The sequence below is a fragment of the Sinohyriopsis cumingii genome, chromosome 18 (assembly GCF_028554795.1).
Source record: "Sinohyriopsis cumingii isolate HCF-2022 chromosome 18, ASM2855479v2, whole genome shotgun sequence".
Classification (NCBI taxonomy): domain Eukaryota; kingdom Metazoa; phylum Mollusca; class Bivalvia; order Unionida; family Unionidae; genus Sinohyriopsis; species Sinohyriopsis cumingii.
Window position 1 is genome coordinate 46007926 of NC_142978.1, and position 23544 is coordinate 46031469.

Genomic DNA, 23544 nt, shown 5'->3' on the forward strand with positions numbered 1-23544 from the left:
TGGTTCTTAAAACTGTAAGTTCTATTTTTTTCATTTTTACAGTATTTTTCCTGGGAAATAAATTATTCGTTAAATATTTAAAAACTTGTTGTTTTCGCTCTTTCTTGTGATGCTTTTTATTCGAGCCTAAACACGTAACATTAAACTTAACCACCACTCGCTGAACTAGCAGGACTTACCCGCTACCCGTTGTGACTTTTTGGCCCGATTGAGGTCAGCTCCTTGCCACATTGTTGCCAATGTCTCGTATCGTGACGTCACCTCACCCATTCCATTTCCTTTGTCTCTATATCACCGTGAAAGCTGTAACTCATGGCGGGCGAGTAAGTTTAGATAGTTCAGCGGTGAAACTATACGAATAAAACAATGCTTGGCGGGGCGGGACATATCTTTATCGAACGCGTGGTGGACATTGTTGCCAATGTCCAGTTCCGTGACGTCACCTCACCTATTCCATTCCTATTATCCCTATACAACAACCCAACTTTCCCTTGTCCGTATACAGTCTCAATATTTACCATCTTCAATTCCCATTGTCCGTAAACATTCCCAGGGTGATCTGAAAAATCTTGTTCCTTAAACGTTCCCAGTGTCTGTAATGTGTTTTCCCCATTGACCCTAAACGTGCCCATTGTGATTTAAAAAGTGTTCACCCTAAACGTGCCCACGACTTTTTTTTCCTTTGGATTTCCATTGACTCTAAACAGCCCCACTATACTACTCATGTCCATTGCGGTAGCGCTGTGATATAATTAAGGTCAATCATGAAGACCTAATAAATTGCCACAATCAGACGGTTATCGTTAAAATCTAGAGTGAACTTTACTCCTTGTCGCCTATTTTCTCATCAATCCAAGCAAGCTTCTGAGATTTCCTGCACATTTGTATCTCGCACTTATTGTCAAGTTGACAGATTAATGTGCAGATGTCAATGTAGACTTTATACTACATTGCGTTATTATGTGCGTCAAGAGTGACGACGATCGTTATATTCTATAGCAGACTTAATAAAAAACAGTTGATATGGAGAAAATGTACCGATGGATTTTATAGATGGTTGTCCGAGAGTCACGATGTATAGATGTCGTGTTTTGTGTCTTAAAAAGAGACGTCATTTTATTTTAGAAAGCGCATGCTGTGTCCAGATCTGTTTAGAGACGGAGTGGTTTGTTTGGGCCGAAAATGGCCACTTTTCTTTTTTTTTCCACGGAAACGTATTTTAGTTACTTCAAATGGAGAACGGATAAAGTCGACCCCCTTTTTGCGGGGGTGGGTGGGGTGTCGCACACACTCAGAGTATTGTTTTAAAATCCGAACTTTTGAGAGTGAGATGCCCGTTCCGCCATTGAATCGATTTAGCTATGGATACATGCCTTCGGGAATTTTGAGATGTCTGCAAGACATTTTTTAACAAAGTTGGGGAGGTGTGTGTCATGGAGTAACTCATCGTAGCGGAAAATATCTGACTCCAACATTGCGGGGAGAACAAACAAAAATGTATTTTCTTCTGTGTCTTTGGCCGTTCTCCTCAGTCTGTTAGTAATGACACTTACAAGTGACACAGACAATCTCATTCGTGGTGCATATTTCTTCCCCCAAACCACACAGTTCCTATATTTCAACAGTAACATAACAAACAAAGGTATAATTTTATTAGAGCGGTATTCCAAGATAAGGACAAAGTACGTAAATTAAGCGTGGCGAAAATGATCTCAAAATCCAAATAAGAATACTGTTACAGAACAAAAAAGAAAGAAAAATTTTCAAACGAAAAGAAAGACTTCGAAATAAAGTTTTATCAAATCGACAGAAAAGCATCTTGGCATTATTTGTTTTACAGACCATGTTAATATCCTTTCCATTATGACCACTTGCAATAAGATTTATTATTATTATTATTATTAATATCAAATATCACTGAACACAATTTTACCACATTTGAAAGAAACATCCAGGTTTCAAGGACTTTATGAAGTATGTTGATTCACACCTAAATAGGCTGCTGATCAGACAAAAAGAACATTTACTTGGCTTCCCAAAGGTTACTGGGCAGAACTGAGTATATATTACAGAAAGCGTCTTGGTTTTGAAAATCTTAAAATTTTGTATGCAAATGAGGCTGATATGCCATAAAATATGGTTGAAAATACAAATATAGAACGGCTTTAAAAGGCCATTTTTTACCCTTCAAAAGCAGTCATGAAATTCTGATGGAATTTAGAACCGCATATATTTTATGGACTATTATGCTTGAAATTCTGATAAGCTTTCTGGACTCCTCGTTGTTCTGGAAAATTCGGTTCAATAATGATTACGACAAAAATTACGACATTAAAGTGATCACGATAACGATGTCGAAAAAGCGGATATGTATAAGTTGGGATTAGGAAAGAAGACCGGACGAAGACGTTGATGATCGTTACTGTCACGGATGATAATGATGAGCATGCATTATACCAACGCTTGAAGAAGTTTGGGGAGAGGACGAAATAAAGAATAATTGGTTTAGATTACGCGTAAGTAACTTGGACTGTCACTGGTTATGCAGAGCCGAAAAAGCCGGCAAGGCCAGTGTTTTCAGTCTTAATAATGATAAAAGATCTACAGAGAAATGTAGCTGGGATGAATCTTGTGTAAATTGTTTGGTGAAGAGTAATGCATGGTCAGTACATCAAGGAGTGAGCTATGTTGTATATCACTCGACTTAGCAAATCTCTGATGAAATAGATATAGGTATAATATATGGATTTTAATGAGCGCTCATGTTTCTTTAAATCTAATGTTGCAGACTCCAACTTGTAAAAAAAAAAAAAAAAAGTTTTCATGGCCTGAAAACATGGTGGCTTTTCACATGTACACGGAATTAATCATCCACAATAAGTTTTACTATGGGAGGTAATTTAATAAATATCATGTAGAAGGGCTTACTTATATCATATAAAATTAGTGCTATGATTTTAATAATTTTGTCTTTTGCGAACCCAGGCGACCAAATTATGGAAACCATTCAACGAATTTGAAACATTTCGCCTGAAATAAGCACGCATATAAGATTATATTTACCAATTAATGAAAATCGCCGATTTTATATAACAACCGGTCAATACTGGAGGGAAATGATGTTAAAGTATATTGAGACGCTTCGGGCATCATGCATTTATCTGCTATAAAATCATAACTTGATATGTGACGTAATAAAGTCTTACAGCAAGTGTTAAATGTGTTTAATGATTCTTCGCTGGCAACAACGTCACGCTTCGGTACTCTTGAGACTGCAGATAACTGTCGATCTTTGAAGAACAAAAAGGATAGAATGTCGTACGTTTCTGCCATTTACACACCGTGCTAATGTGAAGATACCGCTCAACCACTTTACTTCAGGGGATGGGGGAATTTTCACAACTTGCCATTATATGAATGACATCACTATTGTGCAAATCAAGTCACCGACTAACCAGTCGGTAGACATATATATAATGACAGGTATCAGTCTGTTATATTGGCTTGCCAATTTAGGTTGCTCCTTGCAAATACGTGGCTCCTGTCAAAGATACGTTTTCAGTTGTTGTTACATCCATTTTATTTACAATATTATCACATAGTAGGTACACTTTGCTTATAATGTGTGGTTTCATATTTTTGGTGTTATAACTTGTGAACAATCTTTTTATCTGATGCTGATTGGTCCAACTAAGTCCATGCAATTAGTATGCAGTATTCTCTTTACTGAATGGCTGCTATCGTGGGGAAAACTTTTTTTAACCCCGCCTTCTGGAAATATTTGTTTTCAATGAACGTTTTGGCGGCCTTTTTCGATTCGAGTCACGAAAGGAATTCGGGAAAAATGGTTTGATTGAATATGGCCAATTTACCATTGCAGGGGCGTGTTATGTCATGTATAACATATCATAACATGAACAATGTCTACAAACCCATGACAAGAACAACAACAAGTACAAATAAGGATGTTGCTCAGTTCATAGCGGGGGTGTGAGTTGGGGTGGGTGGGGCGGTAAATCTGTAGCACGGAATCCACCCTATATACAAGCGTGTTTTATATGTCAATTTACAGAAGTAAAAAAACTCACCTCTGTTTACAGAATAATGTAGACTGAAACCGGTCTCCAATCTGACAGAAGTTTATCCAACCACTGCATAAATATCACGATAAATACATGATGAAATTCCTACTCAGAATGAAATTTGTCTACTGTTCCAAGCCAGGTACTGCAAGAATCCGGTCACAAATACATAACAATTAATATGAGAATTTCTGCATCCAGCAAACCTTCTTTCACATGAATATTGCAACTGTGTAATGTTTAGTTGTGAAATTCATGTTAGGTTACGTAAACATGGATTGTCTACTATGCCCTAACGGGTCCTGCATCAAACAATGCGACATCACGTGCATTGGAATTCTGTGTTGAAAAATGATTTTGTCTGTGTAAAATGTTCTGTTTATTTGGAAGAACGCATGTTCTTTGACTTATAGTTTATAAGAAAAGTATTGACTACTTGTAAGCGTTAATACTAGTTCAACTTTGTTTGGACCTATTTTTTAAGCACAATAAATGAAAGGTGCAACGTCTGTCAGAATGAACGAAATTATTTGTTCTACTTTCTATCTAAACAATTTTCACTGAAGTAAAACTGTGATAAAAAGAATCTCAAATGGGTAATGATTTAATATTAAATTTGTTAAACTCGTTGACTATTGTCCAGCTTTTCGAGCCAAATACTCGCAAAAACTGGACATTATTCAACTCGTTTCATAAATTCAATATTAAATTATTACCCATTTGAGATCTTATATATATGTCATCACCCACTGTCTTGTTGTCACAGACCTAAAATGGTGTCCCAACGTACTTTTGTTTATCACATGCTATGTACACTTTACTTACAGTGTCTGCAGTTTAATAAAAATGTTTTATATGAGAATATGATAACATGGGACTTGACGTGATTCTAATTGGTCCAAACCAGTCCATGAATTTCTTGCGCATTAATCACTGTTACTGACTGGCTGCGACCGTGGAATATTTCCTTATTCCGCTTTGTGGAACGTTCTTTTACTATTACTTTCAAAACATTTTGACAACCTTTTTTTCCGAGTCCACTGCCCAAATGGCATTTCAGAAAGTCACGTCTGTCGGAATATGGCAAGTTTACCAGGCAGGGGCTCCTTACAAATAAAACCACTGGTATCGATCACTGGATAGAGGGCTGGGTGGGTGGGGATTGTATAATGAATCCACCCTATGGCTATCGTGGTTTAAATGTTAATTGATTGGAGTAAATAATCTCAACTCTGTTTAGAGTATAATGTGGACATATGCCAGTCTTGCAAATAACAGAAAATTATCGAAATACGTCATTTTTATGCGGTAAAATAGATCCGATAAGCTTTCTGATGATATGATGCAATTCAGTCTCTAAATATGTCCATGTCCACATCTGCTATTCCAAGTAAAAAAATACAAATATCCGGTCTCAATAAATCTGAAATTCCTGCATCCAGTAATCATTCCTTCGCACGAATGTTCATCAACTGGAATGCTCAGTAGTGAAATTGACACGATTTAGGTAGATACATTGTAAACAATCTCTTTGAGGGTTAACTCTAACTTGAGCCAGCTATGTGACGTCACAACCCCGCACGCGCGCATGTGTGTGTGTGTGTGTTTGGATTTTTAACGTAGCTTTAAAAAAAATTCAGTGATATCGCTACGAGGTTTGCAGTGTGACAGTTCATATTGATGTCCAGCACTGGGTCAACATGTAGCATCAAGTTCCAACCAGACACATTATTCTGACACCAGGGCGACCAGTCCCAACACTAACCTTTTAATGCTGAGCGCTAAACGACACAGCTGTTAATACCATTTTTTATAAGTCTTTGGTATAACTCGTCCGGGGATCGAACCCGAGACCTCCCCCATCCGCTCCGAGGCGGACGCTCTTACCACTAGGCCAACGGAGCGGTCAATCCCCAGTCAGTAGTGCTGACAATCTAGAAACATAGAACAACTTAAGGTTGAATAGCTAACAAATTTATCAAATATAAAGATCAATTCAAACCCTATAACAACAACAACAACTTAAACCTGTTCAACAAAGGCTTTCCGCTCTGCTCCAAGTAACACATATCTACCTTTCGAGAGTTAGCAGCGCACTAACGTGTCTCAGTGCGCCTCAAACTAAGAATTATGCATTTTCCAGGATAATGTGACTTTGTGGGTATGCTACATGTCTGCTGCACGATGGCTCAGTGCAGGATATCACTAAAATCTACCACACTGCAGACATCATAACGATATGACTGAAATTTAAAAAAAAAGTAATCTAAGTTAAAAATCCAAATCTCTCTCTCTCTCTCTCTCTCTCTCTCTCTCTCTCTCTCTCTCTCTCTCTCTCTCTCTCACACACACACACACACACACACACACACACACACACACACACACTCCCGGGTCCAAGTTCCTTCACACCTACTTTGATCGGCACTGGGCATCCGACCTGACTATGCCCTTCGGCAGAGTCCTGCTATATACAAAGGACTGAATACTTTTCAAGCCAATTCAAAGGTACAGAATCAGGTAATTCTTAAGTAAGACCTCTGACCCACTAGCTACTATGACATAGCCTCGACTTGATTTGTTGTGGTTGAGGTTACGAACTGATCCCATATCATGTAATGGAGCAAAACAAAACATCATCACTAAAGTCAGAAAAACAAACAGTGTAGAAATCTACTACAAAAGTATAATCATGCTGTGAAAGAAGTTTGGCTTATTTTGAATTTATTAAGCCCTTACACGATAAAAAAAAAAAAATTGGCATGGTTACACTAACCTCACTGTGTCCGTCATGACAGATAACGCGAGACTCTCGCCGTGACCACTTTTCTACGTAAGGCTTGCTAGACCATATTTGAATATTCTACGCTATGTTATTATCAATCAAGTGGCGAATAATGGTTTCTTAGTGGAATTTCAAAGTTGCCGATAAACCGTATTTACTTTTAATGCGCAGAATTTTTGACTCAAACCGCATCACATTTTTACTACGATTTGTTTACCTTTCCAAATAAGGCCTCAATGTCCTAATATGGCACACAAACAAACGAGGTTGAGAACGGAAGAAATCATTATTTGAACTAATATGGTGGACGATCTAAACGAAAATATTGGATAAAAAAGATAAACGAGATTTTATAACTATTTCTACAATGATTTTGATACTTCCGGTATTAAAAAAGAGGACTACTCAATTTATTGGATTATATGCAAGGAATATGTTCAAATTGTTGATATTAAGCTAAAAGAGGTGAATCACACCCGGCTTGTTCCATTGACACGTATATGCTCATGTTAGTACCCTGTCCACGAGGTAGGAGTAAGGGTACTAATATTAGTACTACACGGCCCACATGCTATGATTTGCGCAAAATACTGCCCCTCAGTTGATTACAGTGACATGACAGAAATTTCCATCGGCGGTCCTGTGTTAAAAAATGACGTTTGCGTCAAATATTCTGTTGGTTTGGAAAGGCGACTGCTGTTTGAATAATAATTTGTGAAAAAAAAAGCAGAAAAAAGATCTACTTTTAAATCTTACATGTTATATAGCTATATTATTGTTTCAAACAGCGCCAGGGACGTTTAACGCGCAACAAATGCAAGTTGGAGTGTCTGAGCTGAATACACGAAATTGTTTCTTCTTTCTCTCGAAGCTATTTCCATGGCAATAAAACTATGTTTTGGGTTTTTGTGGGTTTTTTTTTTCTTTATAAATTGTTTTTAAAGGAGCTTTAACAATTTGTGTCATATCGCTACAATGCCTGCAGCGTGGCAGTTCATAGTGATGTCTAGCCTCATGACGCAGGCATATAGCGTCATGCCCCACCCAGTTACATTATCCTGACAATAGTCATACCAGTCCTAACACTACCCTATTAATGTTGAGCACCATGTAAGGCAGATGCTAGTAACATTTTTTAAATATGTTTTTGCTATGACTCGCCTTCTCTGCGAACCCGTGTCCTCCCGCATACGAGGCGCACGCTTTAGCCACTAAGGCCAACTAAGCGATAAACAGAAACGCCAAAAGGTTGTCAGAGTTAGGTACCTCTTGGCGAAAGTAAGGTTAGAAATATTTAAATCAATGAACGAATTTACGAAGCTTTTGCTTTTAATATCCTTGATACTTTTCGTTTTTATAATCGATATGGAGTATAAACAAGTGGTAGGGTGAACTAATATTATAGGAATATAGTGAGCTCCCGATTTGTTAGACAGTGACGTCATTCGCACAGTAACGTCTTAATTCCAATATCGGTTGGTTTGGAAACTTCCACCTGGAATACGGCGATTAGTTGGTAATTTCACTGCGAGATGCATCATGAGAACAAAGTTCTGAGATTCGGGCATAATATTGAGCTGGAAGATGACATTTAACCGAGGTCGTACGCGAGCACCAAAAGTATGACGCAGTTGTCATGGAAAAATAGTTCTGCAAATACACCTAAACAAGCAACAAATTAAGTGGCATTAGCTGTCAGAGATTAAAATGTAAAATGTTACACATTTCTTTAGACTAATAGGGTCTGTGTTAATTTTTGCCTCTCACTCGAGTCCTAATAATGTCTGGCTTACAGGCATCAACATTCCGATTAGGAAATTTAATTCTGCATAGCTCATTATAGACCGCAAGACAATAAGATAAGCCTGCAAAATTTATACTTGTCCGTGGAATTTTATTCTCTTGTCAGTGTGGGAGGCAAATTTAAATAATGTTTAATTAAATTCAGTGTTCATTTAAATAAATACAGCATCGGCTAATTGCTTTTCTTTCTTTTTCTCCATTAAATTTAAAAATGTTTCCTAATTATTACTCAGGCGTTTTATTTTTAATTGTGTGATGGTTGGGGGCGGGAAGAAAACAGAGAAAAACTTGTAGATAATTCAGTTTTGATGCAGATTTAAAATCGCATTTACTGTTGACATGCCTCTGTGATATCTTATATTTGGACATCTTGGATATAAACTGCAGCAATTTCAGTAGTGTGGATATGGATAAAGTACTGGAAACAATGTGACGTATTAGTTACCGTATATACACGTTTATAAGTATGATTCAACAGCAAACAACTTGTACCTTGATCAACGGGCACATAGTGCGCCAGTAGAGATGGGTCTACGCAGTTTTCAGACGAATCCGATTTTTAATTTCGTATCTATGGTACATTATGGAGATTAAATAAATCCTGCTGTACTGACCAATTGCATATAGGGATCACTTGAGTATAAAGGTCAAACACAGACCAAAATATGTGTACTGGTTTACAGTGTCTGTGCGATCCATGAATATCTACCTAGTTAGGTGGGTGGTTCTTGTACATGGGTTTATATGACTTAAATCGTTTACACGGTTTCAGGTCTAACACAAACAATAATAACAAGCGATCAAAATCGGAGAATATATACAGGCTCTAAGAGTAACACGGCGTTAAAAGAAAGAAACAGCTTCTATGGCGAATGCTCGTGCATATAGCGTAGACGTTTACAACTTAAATTACAGGAAAGCGTCTTTAAGATTGATCTAAATCGACTCTATGGGCGAATCGAATTTTGGACACTGAAAATGTTAACTTCGACAGTTTTGCTATCACGCGATTAGAGCTCACTATTTCTATGCATGGGTAAACACACACACACACACACACACACACACACACATATATATATATATATATATATATATATATATATATATATATATATATATATATATATATATATATATATATATATATATATACACACACAAGCATTACCTACATTAGGAGGACCTTGCAAATCCACGTACATTAGGATGTCCAGATGTCCGCCTCAAGGACACACACACACACATACGCACACACACACATACACACACACACACACACACACACACACACATATATATATATATATATATATATATATATATATATATATATATATATATATATATATATATATATATATATATATATATATACAACAGGTGACCAGTGGACTGTTGTACATATCAGCGCCAAACTTCACATGTTCCATTGTTTTCTCAAGACCGATCACTTCTATCTTGGCATTATGGGATTGCGGACGGTATGCATTTGATTCTGAAATTTAAAAGCATAGCATGTTAGTCTACGAACTTCCGAAGTAAAATATTGACAACGGACTTGCTAAAAAAAGGCAGATCAATATAACGTTTATCAAAAATAGGTGTTAACACATTCTTACGAAGAATTATATGTAGTTTAAATTATAATCATTGCATATATTAGAATAGCCTTTGCAGGTCATGCAAATAAACAAAGTAGTGGACTTCGCGAAGTCTTTGGAAATATTTTCATACTCGTAACACATAGTCCTGTCCCCAGAGCCGGTAGTCTTTGTGATGATATCCAACATTGGATATACAATCGTTCGATAGCAGAGTCGCTTATTTAGCGACTGTGGCACATAATTATATCATTGCAAACTTAACAAGTTCCGTTTTTATTTATTTTAAAACAAAATACGATCACTTTTTTAGGCATTTTGGGAAATCGAACTAGCAAGATTTACTTACCTCCGAAATTGACGAAATGTACCACGTGCAAAATTACGCAACTCAGAAAATGAAGATATGACAATGCAAATGCTCCAATAAGCATCGGCTATTTTACACTTTGCAAAAACACATATTAACACTCTTTTTTGCTTGAAAAAATTGTGCTTTGCTTAGAATTACTTCCAAGAGATGTATTGTATTGACTTAAGTAAGTCATGAAAATTATCAAAGTAATGGGGCCACGTGTTTGGAACTAATTTGTTGCCCTTAACGCACAGGCGTGACCTCCGAGTTGGTCGGCGTAGGGATAATATCCAAAATTGGATAGTAAATCTCCAGATAGCTGAGACATTATTTTAGCGACCGTGGGGCAGAGTGATATCAGCATCATCAATCGGAAAGACCGTAGCCTTTTCCGTCATGTCAAGAAACTTCAGATGTAATTCACCTCCATTGAGTACCATATTCGCCAACTCGGATGTATGATAAAGCTTGCCAATAGCTTCCAGTGGAACTCTGTTAGTTTATTTCCATCAATTGCTACGGTCAGTCTAATGTTTATCTTGTTTTTTTTTGTTTTTTTCTATAATTTAAACTAAGCACAATTCTTTGTAATACAATGTGTTAACATGTGTTTTTGCAAAGCGTAAAATTGTCCATGCGCACTGGAGTAATTCCGGTGTCAAAGCTCCAGTTTCTTTGGTATGTAGTTTTTCATGTTGCTAAGCTCTTCATTTTATGACGTCATTAAATGTTGCATGTAGTCCGCAATTTCGTAATGCCTAAAGAGAAGTGATCGGTTTTCAAACACACCAGAACATATGAAGTTTGCCATAACAACATATTTATCAAGCAACCGGCAGAAGGAGACAGTCGCCATCGGAATAAATGTCGAATCACCAAACATATCAAATTAATACGTATTACAACAAGTACCTAAGAGGTCATTTTTCAAAATGACCCAAATGGCAGAGCGATGTTCCGATCACATCACTGTCTAAAGGCTAATTCCAAGTATTTACATCACAAAAAGACCCACCCACCCACACAAATACTATATAGGTACTACTGCATGAAGGATATTCATGGCGTCCTTTGTCAACAGCTCATTATTAATGCCATTTTTAAGTAAGTTTTTGCCCCGCTTGGTATGCTTTGCTATTTTGGGGTGGGCTGGGTTTGGAATTTTTTTTAAATCCTTTAATTTTAATTTCATTTTTTCTTTGGCAAAAACACCGAGATCAATCACCAGTGTCTGGTTGGGTCACTTATCAGCTGTATGCTACGACTTCTTTCGTGCATCTTTTTAATTTATTTAACGTTCATTATCTGCGCAAAAGCTGTATTATTTTTTATGAAGCCTACGGCAGATAATTATAGTCATCGTGTCACTTGTTTAGAGGGGGCAGGGGCAGGTTTTATGTACAAATTTAATGCCACAATCAGCAACCTAGTATAAAAAAATCATTAAAAAAATCAAATACAAAAGTGAGGTCAGAAAGGTCTATATTTTTAGATATCTATATTAAAACAAAGCGTAAGAATATTATCCACTTGACCAGAGAAGTCAATGGCAGTTCATACAGAAGTTTATGCACCCCATCCCCAAATTTATACCGGCAATTTTCATGTCCGAAGGTCATTTTTGACACCATGTGATGCTCACAGTGCAAACACAAGCCATTTTCCTAGATGGCAATTCTGAAAAACAGTGTGCACTAAACATGCTGGTGCAATTGAAAATAGTTGTCATTCAAGCCGTTTTTGAGGTATTCTACTTGCCCCAAACCCGTGTGTTTACTGTTATGGGAGGCTAGCTCTTCTTCCTAGCCGACTATTGGTATTTCACTATCAACATACTGCAGAGTAACTATGGAAGGTGTACATGCCTGACATCCATTTCAAGAACAACAAAAGCCCGAAACACCTAGTTCACAAATATATCCATATCTTTGAATAGTAAACAATAATACCTGAAAAGGTCACAATATAGCCTTAAGTTAAGAAATTTGCCATGGGCCAATTTACGAAACTGGACCCTGCCACCTTAGAGCGAAATGCAGTTTGGAGGTTATACTCAAGAGAGCTTACTCCAGCCTAACTATCTGAATGTACACGAAAGGTCACGTGCTTTAAGCAGTATCAATTTTTGTCTCCGTTTTCCACAGTTCATTCGTTATACCATTTATATATTAGTACGTCTTCCTCTAGGCAAGATTTGATGTACTTATGTACTGTCCCCATTGGAGGGATTACAGCATCAATGTGTGTGCAAGCAAAAGGTGGATCTGATTCGAGTTTTCCATAGCAACATTTATAAAGGCCATTTTTAACCTGACGACATCGCTTATTATACTTCATCAGAAAACGTTCCTCGACAATTTCATCTTCATTATGATTCGCATTTAACGGAATTACCTAACTACGAAGGAAAGGTCGTATGAGCTGTCACATTCTAGAGTCTTGCACAAAAAATATCAGTTATTAATTAATTATTTAAAATATTAATTTTTGTACTGTTACTGACAAAGCGCATCCCGCGAGAAATGTGGATCGTCTAGTGTATTTATAATTCACAGTGTCCCCCTCTATCTTTAAATATAGGTAAAGGATTTTCTTCTTAAATTGAATAAATTCAGGCTGCATTGGCATCCGGTAGTTTCTTCCATATTTGCACTTATTGAGATAGTCAGAAAGACCGAATTACACCTTTAACCTGAATTGTATATCAACAGAGATTAGTGAATGTCAAAATGTATTAGCACAGAAACATGAAATGCTATATGTTTTTATATGTCTTCGACTAGACTAATGTAAATATCGTGAATAACCCAAGGATATGATTTTCAGATAGCCGTCTCTTCGAAGAAGAAAAACAATGTTTACGCTAACTATCATTCTAGATCCAGCAATATTTAGGGATTATATTTACTTCAGGGCACGATTATGAACTTTTGATTGGGGAAAATATTCAGTGCAAAAGACGATCGTGTCACAATCTTGAAACCATAGCAATGTAAGGCAACGAAAGCTGAAGTGCTCGTTTTCTCGGATTTGAATGTGCAGTCACGAAACAACTCTTTCCACATTAAATGGCGGTGGCATGCACAGGCGGTCGATATGGAAATGCAACCCTGACAGAGACTTTAATAATCAAGGGAAAATATCATTGAACTTGATTACAAACACTGAATGCTTATGTCAAAACCAACATATTTATATCGGTGCAGGACCGACTACTAACCAGTCACGTGCTTCAACCGTATATAAGCATTACGAGGGGTTAGACTAAAGGGATTGGTCAACAAGGAAGATTTAAAGTATGGATAATGATTGCAGATCAGGTTCTTTGATATTTGTTGAGTGATTACCCTAATACATTGCAGAGATCTAGATCTGCAGGTGCATTATGCGATGACGTATCTAGGTCAATTCAATTTTGTAGTTGTCTCTGACTTGTACACGACAACATACGGTATTTTATTACAGCTGACGAATTCTTGAATATGCTGTCTCCAAGTTAATATTGGGAAAAGCAGTTTGGAACGAATTATCAGGTTATACTGATGCCACTGGTGTTACAAAGTTTGAATACAATAGGGCCTACTTCTGTTAAATTTCCCTCAGTTTGGTGCAAAAAATATTGTTATACCTGTACATGAAAATAGTAACTTTGGTAATGTAACAGTTATAAAATGGAATTTCATTACTGCGTAATGTCGCTAAACTGTTGATCACAGTTTGTTTTTGAACTGTCATCTGATGACATTGGAAAATGAGAATACTATTTTAACTGACGCACAGTCTGAATTACGCAAGGAAAGGACGTGTGCAGATGCAATCTTTGTTCTGCATACGGTAATTGGGCAACACACGGAATGAAAGGAAATGATTTTTATTGATGTGTTATTGATTATACAAAAGCGCTAGATACGACCAGCTGTTTAAAATTGTGGAGTAGGCTTGTAGAATGAACATAATTATACGTGTTATTCAAAATTATTAGACAATGAAATTAATGTGCATGCATCTTGTATGATCTTACAGTATCATATTATTAAAAAAAATAGCGTCGGCTTGTTACAAGGCAAATATTTTATTCCATTGTTATTTACTTTGCATGCGAATGATTTTGAAGAGGAATGTATTACCAATGCTGATCTTGGATACAAATCATACAGACTGAACTATTTTGCATAATGTGTGATGATGTCTAGCTTTTTTCTTTGGCTTCTTTTCTTCTCAGATCGTGTTGATGTTTAGGTTAAAGTTGCGCAAAAGCACGTAAATGAGTCATTGTTCAGTATTCGTAAAATGTGTAGGCATTATTATTCAAACACCGAAACTGAATATCATGTTGATACAGCCGTTATGAGTACTCTGAGTTTATTTGCGAAATGTGTGATTTTTCTACAGCTCCGGGTGTTGAGAAAATTCACATAACGTTTTGTTGGACAGTTCCTTACATTATGTATGTACGCATTCTGTACATTATTAGAGCTTGGAAGGTTTCCAACGCTAATAAAGAACAAATTTAGAATAGTTAAGAACAAGGTGAAACTAATCTATACTTATAATTGAGTAGTTACGGAATGTTGTCAATATTTGCATTATACTCGAAATATTCAAATTAATTGGTGTACTCAAGCATCTTCCAGCTGATAAAGAGCTACGTGTATATGGTAGGAACTTTGTTTGGCTACACCAATATGTAGACAAATAAACGTTTCTTCCTGTTATTTGCGCGAAATGTACAATTTTGTCTCTTCTTTTAAAAAAATATTTGCATAGATATTTCAATGATGTTTTGTTACTCAGTATTATACAATTAAAACCAACCCATTTCAGTCCAGGAGACTTAAACGGGGCCCCATGTGGTCGAGTGGTGTAAAGCTCTCGCCTTTATTGATATTTCACACATCTCACATCTGTTCGCTTTGCTTCGACCAATATGTGTATTTGAGGAGGCTTGCTAGTAGCTTTCCATGAGTCGGAGGTTCTTTCTCCACCTAAAATACTGACCGCCATGTATTGCCTATCATGAGCTAAAAAATGGCATTACCAGTACACCCGGAAAAAACCCCATTAGAGACTTGTATGCAAATTTGGCATTTTTTCTATTGATGATATAAAGAATATGCTCATTATCAAAATATTCCAAGAGAAAAAAAATTATTTGATAATTGCAGTTTTGCTGTAATTGAAGAAGAATATCATTTATATTAGAACATGAAAGGTATATGAAGTCGAGAGAGAACAATACATTGAATATTACTATTCACAATATATTGAATCTTACTATTGACAATACATTTTATCTTACTATTGACAATACATTGCATCTTACTATTGACAATACATTGCATCTTATTACTGACAAAATATATTATCTTACTATTGACTACATTTTATCTTACTAGTGGGGCTCCGAGTGGCCGAGTGGTATAAAGCGCTCTCCGTTACGGATCACTGTCATCTCACCTCTGTCTGCGTGGGTTCGAGTCTCCGATTCGGCTAATGTGGGTATGTGAGAAAGCTTGCCAGTAGCTTCTCGTGAGTTGGTGGCTCTTTCCGGGGTTTTCCCGGGTTCTTCCTCCACCATTAATACTGGCCGCCATGTATAGCCTATCGTGTGCTGAAAAATGACGTTAAACCCTACAACAACAACAACAAGATCTTACTATTGAGAACACATTGAATCGTACTATTGGCAGTACATGGAATCATCCAACAGACAATACACTGAATCTTATTGGCGACACATTGAATCTTACTATTGGAAATGCATTGAATCTTACTATTGACAATACATTGAACCTTACTATTGGCAACACATTGAATCTTACTATTGGCAATACATTTAATCTTACTATTGACAATACACTGAATCTTACTATTGACAATACATTGAACTTACTATTGACAATGCATTTAATCTTATTGTCGGCAATACATCCAACCATACTACTTACAATACATCAAATCTTACTATTGACTACATTTTATCTTACTAATGGGGGCCCCGAGTGGCCGAGTGATCTAAAGCAACACATTGAATCTTACTATTGGCAATACATTTAGTCTTACAATTGACAATACATTGAATCTCACTATTGGGAATACATCAAATCTTACTATTGACAATACATTATTACTACTGACAATGCACTGAGTTTTACTATTGGCAATACATAGATTCTTACTATTGACAATACACTGAATCTTACTATTGACAATACATTGAATCTTTCTATTGACAACGCATTAAATCTTATTACTGGCAATACATCCAATCATACTATTTACAATACATAAAATCTTACTTGTTGATAATATATTAAATCTTACTATTGGTAATATATAAAATCTTACTAGTGATAATATTTTAAATCTTACTATTGGTAATACATAAAATCTTACTAGTGATAATATATTAAATCTTACTATTGGCAATACATAAAATCTTACTAGTGATAATATATTAAATCTTACTTTTGGAAAAAGCCAAATACACCAGAACTTATTACTAGAAAAAGCCAAGTATTTATCTCGAGAAATAGGTGACTATAAAATATTAAGCAGTTTAACAATCTAAAACGTATTTATATTGTGCTTTCCAATAATATATGAGTAGAACTAGGCCATCACAAGCATACATATTGCTCTTCAACTTTCATAATTACGGGTATATTTACACATACTATTGCTTTCCTACACAAACATCTCGAACTATATACATGTAATCGCTGCCGCTTGCATGTATATATTATTGAAAATGAATTTAAACGTCTTATGGCAGGGAAAAACTATTATTGATAAACCTCCTGTAAATTAAGAAAGGTATACAGAAGACCAAGAAATGCTTAATTGTGATTGGTTCTTCTCGCTATTTATGTTCGACTCAATCAACTATAAATATTATTCGCAACTTTTGCAAGATAGAAGTGCATATTTGATTCGAAATATAAATAAAAACCCTGTACTAAATTAAAGAAATTTTAAAATAATCAACGCGACTTAAAGGTATCGCACCTTAGGGTAGAAAATCTAACAAGAAGACCAACCAAGATGAGATCAAGAATAAATTGTATGACTATCAGGAGTCTGTTATTTCAAAAGTGCCGAAGATAGACCAGCTCATCATCCTTGGTAAATTCAATGGTAGAGTTGGCACAGGTCAACAGACATGGCCAGGTGTTCATGGGAAAAATTTCTTTGGCAAATAAAACAAGGGAAATCCGCAGTACATGACCTCCTAATTACCAACACAATCTTCCGCCTGCCAAACCAGAACAAAACATCATGGATGCACACATGATCCAATCAGTGGCGTCTCGTCGACTACGTAATCTTTACAAGAAGAGAGAGAGAAGATGTCCGAGTGGCAAAGGCCACGAGAAGCGCAGAATGGTTTACTGATCACAGGCCCAAGAACAACATGCAGATTCAGCTCAGCATACGAACAAACGACAACACAAAAGCTCAATGTCTCCAAATTGAAACAGGAAAATGTGAAACATACATTTGTCGAAAACTCGTGCAGCCTAAAAACGGTTGATGCGAACTACGAGAATATCGAGAAAAATCTTGTCCTCTTCCAATGACTTGTACTCAGCTGAATACAAAACTCGGTCCCACCAGACGTAAACATTAATACTGGTTTGATGAGAACAACCCTGTCATAGCGAGACATCTTAATGAGAAACACTGGTTACAAAAGGTCCGCTTTGAAGACAAAACTGTGTCATCTAAGGTCGCCTTCAGCAAAATGAAGAGGATGGTCCAATGGAAACTCATCAAGTTGTAAGACTCACGGTAGAGCAACAGAGCATATGAGATTCAGTCCTAAGCAGATATGAATGACATGATGAAGATTTATGATACTTTGAAAAAAATCTGGGAGTCACAGCCATCAGAAACATTATCAATGCTGAGTGATGGATATCTGACAGCACCAGATTGCCCATCGACGAGGGGCCCCGAGTGGCCGAGTGGTCTACAGCGCTATCCGTTACGGATCATTGCCATCTCACCTCTGTCTGCGTGGGTTCGAGTCTCCGATTCGGCCAATGTGGGTATGTGAGAAAGCTTGCCAGTAGCTTCTCGTGGGTCGGTGGTTCTTTCCGGGGTTTTCCCGGGTTTTTCCTCCACCATTAATACTGGCCGCCATGCAACGTCTATCGTGTGCTGAAAAATGGCGTTAAACCCTACAACAACAACAACAACAACAAAGAAAATATACTGCACATATTGACAGAACACTTCAACAATATTCTCAGTCAACAAAAAATATCATTGAGGAGGCAACTGGTCGACTGTCACAAGTAGAAATCAGGTTATCACTTGCTGATTCTCAAGCACCTGTCCTGTTGTCAAATAGCGACGAACCTTAAACAGATACTCTACCATAAAAAGTCTGCAAAGCGGTAGGGTCGCATATTACACAGAAACTGGCTGAACTTTTCAAGTAAATGATGACTAAAGGAACTATACCCCAGGAGTACAAGAATGCACCCATGGTCCACTTGTACAAGCGGTAAGGCAAAATATAATCTTGCGAAAACCAGCGGAACATATCCTTGCTGTTAGGATGGTAGGACAACGTTTCAGACACCGATGTTCTAATACGGGAAGGCATTCTAAGCATTAAAAACTAAACTGATGGAGCCTTAGAGAAGATGGGTAGTCCACGTTATCTGTATGTCAGAAGAGCGACTGCCAAAGATGATCTACGGCTAGCTGAAAGAGCGAAAGCGATCTCAGGGTGACCAGAAGACACTCTTCAAAAATTCCCTCTAGTCATCACTGAAACACTTAAAAATTGACCTTGCGCACTGTGAAGATCTCCATCAGGAACGCTCCTCCCAACGTAGTCTCATCCATACTGTAACTATGTACAGGCTTTGAACGGAGGAGAATTGCAGGGCAGTGCAGAAGAGCGAGCATCGTAAATCTCTGAATTGCAACATGTTCTCTATTGATTCAGCAAATCCAAGCGGCATCAAATGTCGAATGTACCACACAGTCTTAGAGCATTACGTGTTCTGATCAGCGACTCATTTACTCACAGAAACCAAACCAATTAGTGATGTCATAGTTATCTCCCTATTAGATTACTTTGCTGTTGAAGAGTGCATACATTTGTTGGGGCCTGTGACTAGCGTTTATCTTCGGTGGCTTTGTCAACATGCGTCTCCAAATTTAGAATTCGTAGAACACAACACCTTGTTTTATTATTCTTTTTAAGTACGTAATTTTCTGACCATTATATCAGTTTCGTAATGGACTGGATTTTTTGTTTAAATACTGTTTTCATCGTAAGACTCCTGTTTAAAAAAAAACGTAGAGAGGTCAGTGTTTGAAAATAGTAGATCAACTAACCTTGGTGGAGCTAAAAAGTATAGTTTTACACAGTTTTGATGGCAAATACTGATTCTTGAATACATAAATTGATATGCAACCAAAACACAGGAACGTAAGGAAAAACGGCGGACGGCTTTGTTTACAAAATGCCAAAATTTGCACTAGTTATGAATGTGCATACGTGTGTATCTCTGGTTGAGTCATGCATATATGACATATAATCAGCGTACTGTTTATTCTGTTTGTTTGCTAGGATACATTTTTAACATGTCAGACAAACAAGTTGTTTTCCGCCTTTTTGCCCGACGTGACGGGTAACTGACTCCAGTCATGCAAGGAAAGAAAGGTATAGAACAAGTTCTTGGTATGTATGTATGTATGTCTTTGTATGTATGTATGTATGTATGTATGTGTGTGTGTGTGTGTGTGTGTGTGTGTGTGTGTGTGTGTGTGTATGCCCGACGTGACAGGTAACTGACTCCACTCATGCCAGGAAAGAAAGGTATAGAACAAGTTCTTGGTATGTATGTATGTATGTATGTATGTATGTATGTCTATGTATGTATGTATGTATGTATGTATGTATGTTATGTATGTATGTATGCTTGTTTATATGTACAGTACAAACTATTTTCATCCTAAGTCATATTTGAAAAACAAAACAACAACAACAATATTGACTCGGCCATGTTCGGAAACACGAGATCATCAAATCTGCATAGACACAGTATTCATATAGCTGTCGAACATAAAATCAATCTTGGTATTCCTTGTTTCGTCATAGCTCCACAAACCGTCTACAGCCGGCTCCGTCTTATTTAGTTAAGTATACATCAAGCTTTGCTGACAATGTCTACCGCTATTGAGCAGAATATCAATACAGCAAGATGCAAAATCTCCCTCTTAACCTCACAATTTCCACTTAGCAGCTCAATATTAGGGATGAGAGAAGATATAAAGAGCTGTAAAGGCTATAATTTATATAAAATAGGGTGTGATAACAGCTATCATGTCAGCCAACTATGGCGATGTTTCTTTATTACCATCCGTTATGCGGTACCATCCAATAATCAATCCAAATGGCAAATGTATCTATACTAACGTTGACGGTGATCGTTAAATGCGCGCATCCAAATATATTGACGTCTTTGCGTGTGTCAACATGCCTCCCGTCAGCAAACAAGAAAAGTAAAAGGAAATGACTGACTGGCTTGCAAATCTTTGTTGATTTGGCTATCATTACGAGTCATTTGTAAGGGATTGTATACGGAGAAGTACGTGCGGTAGACTGGTCGCTTGCTATAGTGGGACGCGATACTGCTCTTCCGTTTTCATTATGAATATACATCACACTTATGAATTATATTTAACTACTTTACTGAAACATTAAAACACGAGAATACGTATACTTTGGTCCCTAGAATAGATATAACGTAAAAAATATTGCATGATTTATTATATCTTATAGCAGAAGTGGTAGTTTTTAGTTGTTATCGGTGGTAGGAGTAGTAGCAGTAACTATATCAATAGTAGCAATTCTCGAAGTAAATATTACTGCCAGTACTTATACTGCTACTAATATTTTATGAGAACAACCCTAATTAAAAATTTACTCCACATCCTAGTGGTTTTATGGGTTAAACTTTGTATCTTTTCCGTCCCATTTGTATCTCTTTTGCCTTTTCAAGGTGGAAATAGAGATAACTTTACTATAAATAACGTTGATTGGCTCCCGATGAAGTCACGTGATAACTTTGCCATACATAACGTTGATTGGCTCCCGATGAAGTCACGTTCTAAAGGTAATAGATCCTTGTAATTTGTCATTCTTCATCGCCGTTGTTATTGCTGTTGATTTTGTTGTTGTTTTTTACCAGTAGAATGATATTTCATGCAAAACACGTTATACGGCATATCTGGAACATGTCATCTACTTTCATTCACACTGGTATGATTATACAGTGACAGAGATATGGATAGCCTACGTCTCTGACAATAACATAACGGCTAAAGACCCTTTGTTCAAACATGTATACTAAGGCAATTCAATTTGTGCCCCATCTGCAACTGTTCGATCAGACCATTGCACCGATTTCAACCTATGCTTGTAAAATTTGTTTACTTATAAAATCTAATATAATAGAAAAATAACGCAACTTCGTTTCCTTAGATTATACTAAATGACAGACATTTTACCTCTCTATATATGGTATATGTTGAACTCTGTCGGGTCCTATGAATTATGAATATTAACGTATCACAAATAATATTGAGCTAGATTAATTTGTGGTCATTATTGTGGTATTGTGATATCGTAGTTCGTGCACACACACACACACACACACACACACACACACATATATATATATATATATATATATATATATATATATATATATATATATATATATATATATATATATATATATATATATATATATATATATATATTACCTCTGAATTGAAGAAAACAATCGACATATTTGGTCTCAATTTTATTTGCAACAGTAATATGACCAGGACCTTGTTTGCCATTATAAATGAAATCTTGCTTTATTTTTATACAAGATATTCTTTTGACAAGACACCCCGGATTTAAAAAAAATCAAAACTATAGTAAGATAAGAAAGAATAAATATAGAAATTCACAGATGTATTGTTTCGAAATAGAAGTATTATCAGAAGGGAATCGATGATGGTTCCAAAAGTGCTTATCAATAAATCACGGCAAAGATTACCGTCTCCAGAAGGAAACGTTAGGAAGAAACTCACCAACCAATCAAAAGTAATGTTCATGTAGTATTACCCATACGTATCATTATTTTTAAAAGATCGTATAAACATTTCTGCCATGCACGAAGAAATCAATCAGTCACAATACTGCACTCCTTGATATGCAATTGTCTCGTGTATATTTTGAATGTCATCTGTTTCTAAAACTCTTAAGTTTAATCTATAAAATCTCTAATATGTGTCGATGAACTCATTTGGATCATTCGTCGTGTGAGAAATTGTACGATAGATGAAATAAAAACCTAAATCGTTATAATTTTAACTTGAATTTGTCAATCCATGACCTATGGTCTTTGAACCAAATTATTTTAATTTCCTTACAAGTCACTGTCCCGTATGTCAACAGTTATGCAACGTTTAATCTGCACAAAATGGATCATTATCCGGTTGGTAAATCGACAATCAGTATCCAGATGACCTCTTTATGACTAAATGATAATATCGATTGCAAATCAAAGCAATGATTCAGTACAATTCCGCCTTTAAAACATAGTTTTATGTTTCAAGATGTCCACTGACAGACGTACAAACATGTTGTCCTCGATTTATTGAAAATTCGAATCATACATTCAGTTGATACCAAAAAATTATAAATCGGTCAAATTCGAATTTTAGCGGATAGTTTTGACAGAAGGACATAATATAAGAATTTCATTCAGTTGATATTATCTCATCACTTAAATGAAGCAGTTATGTGACAGAGAAATTGTTTCTTTAGCTTTTGCTTAAAATAATGTACCATTGTATTGTACTTTCAGCCATAGTTACACCTCTGTTGATTTC